Consider the following 2,445-nt stretch of genomic DNA (forward strand, 5'->3'; position numbering starts at 1 on the left):
AGGGGACTGGGAGTGGTATCCTCTACATGACAATGTTGACGAAAGAGCGTATAAAGTTTGTAGACATTGATACAAAGAAGAATGATTGAAAAAAAAAGAGAAAGAAATATCAGATAACTAAAAGTGCCTGACGTTTTATAATCTATTTCAAGGACATTAATATTTTGATATGAAATGAAGCTTTGTTATTTTAAGGGCATTTCCTGCACTGCGGGTTGGCTAGGCATGACAGCCTTTTTCTTCACGCATTGATTGTCTAACGGAGCTGGAACGGCTACCCATCTATCTCAATCTCAATCTCTTGGATGTAATAATGTTTCCCTTCGGCGAAAAAAATAATCAGAAATATCTTCTAAGTCTTGATAATAGAAAAAGGGACAAGACAGGGGTAAAAACAAAGAACCAAAATCACAAACAAATTGAAAAAAGAAAATAGAAAATATGAAAAAAAGAAAAAGAAAAAAGATAAAAGAAAAGAAATGAGAAAACACGAAAATGAAAAAAAGAAAAAAGAAAAAAGAAGAAAAGAAGAAGCAGAAGAAGGAAAAAGGAGAAAAGAAGAAGCAGAAGGAAAAAGAAGAAAAGAATAAGAATAATCAAAAAAGAAAAGAAGAAGAAGAAAGGAGAAAAGAAGAAGAAGAATAGAAGGAAAAATAGAAGAAAAGAAGAAGAAGAATAGAAGGAAAAAAGAAGAAAAGAAGAAGAAGAATCGAAAAAATCGAAAAAAAAGAAAAAAAAGAAAGAAAAAAAAAAAAAAAGATTGGAAAATGCAACCAACCACACAATGTTTTCATCTCCGTGTTCTGCAGTCCAGGAGCAACCATCTCGAATCGTCCCAGGGCACTTGTCTCGGGGGCTCGCAAAACCCTCCCCCCCCGCAACCCCCAACCCCCAACCCCTCCATCCCCCCGCCCACCTTGCAGCCTGACTCTCCATCTCGGTTTCCCTTCGCTAACTCGGAAGCCTGACACCAAAATCAATGCTCACTTTGTTCCTCTCGTTTTCCTTTATATTCAGTTTAGTACACACATACATACTGTACTTGCATATACATACATACATACATACATACATACATACATACATACATACATACATACATACATACATATATACATACATATATACATACATATATACATACATATATACATACATACATACATACGTACATGCATACATACATCCATACATCCATCCATACATAAATACGTACATCCATCCATCCATCCATCCATACATACATACATACATGCATACATACATACATATATCCATACATGCATAAATACGTACATACATCAATCCATCCATCCATACATACATACGTACATCCATCCATCCATACCTACATACATCCATCCATACCTACCTACCTATCTACCTACATACATACATACATACATACATACATACATACATACATACATACATACACATCAACACGTGGTGGCAGTGAGAGTACATGGCACCTCTCTAATTTCCTTAAGGTAATCATACCTAGCCACCTCGCAGAGCGTGTTTATTTAATCTACATACCAATGGATTCTTCCCCCTTATAAGGGAGGTAACCAATCAAAGCGCGCATCCACTCCTACTCACTCCACTCTCATCCTCCACCCTCGTTCCCTTCTCATTTTAGCTCCTGAGGATAAAGTTTCATCCACTCTACCCATCCACTGTCCGGATGGGTAGAGTAGATATAATAAGATAAAATGTGATAAAAAGGAAGAAATCAAATAACCAAAATATCCCACTAGGTACAGGAACGTTGTAACCCTCCCCCCTCAAAAAAACAACAAAACAACAACGTATAATTATTGGTTCCGTGCCTACCAGCCATCTCTCCCGCTTGATTAATTAATTTATTGTACTACTATTATAAATAGTTTATGCATGTTTTCATATACCTATAATTACATAAATCTCTCTCTCTCTCTCTCTCTCTCTCTATCCCTCTCTCTCCCCTTTTCTCTCTTTCTCTCTCTCTCTCTCTCTCTAGTTATCTGTGTGTGTGTGTGTGTGTGTGTGTGTGTGTGTGTGTGTGTGTGTGTGTGTGTATCTGTCTGTCTGGCTGGTTGTGCTGTACAATATGTACATGATTTGTGCTTGGATGTGCAACTGTACGCCTGCTTTCTCTCTCTCTAACTCTGTCTGTATGTCTGCTTCTCTCTCTTTCTCTCTCTCTCTCTCTCTCTCTCTCTCTCTCTCTCTCTTTCTCTATTTATCTATCTATCTATCTATCTATCTCTCTGTCTATTTGTCTCTCTCACTCAACCAAGGATTACAAAGGATTACAAAGGCGGAGCATGCGGACAGGAGACCTTTTGGTCCATATCTAGATCGGATGCGAAAAAAACATAATAATGATAAATAAATAAATAAATAAATGAGTAAATAAATGAATAGATAAAAACTATGATAATGTAAATAGTAAATAAAATA

The sequence above is a fragment of the Oratosquilla oratoria genome, chromosome 5, assembly GCF_046742065.1.
Source record: "Oratosquilla oratoria isolate Oo_2021 chromosome 5, ASM4674206v1, whole genome shotgun sequence".
Taxonomy (NCBI): Eukaryota; Metazoa; Arthropoda; class Malacostraca; order Stomatopoda; family Squillidae; genus Oratosquilla; species Oratosquilla oratoria.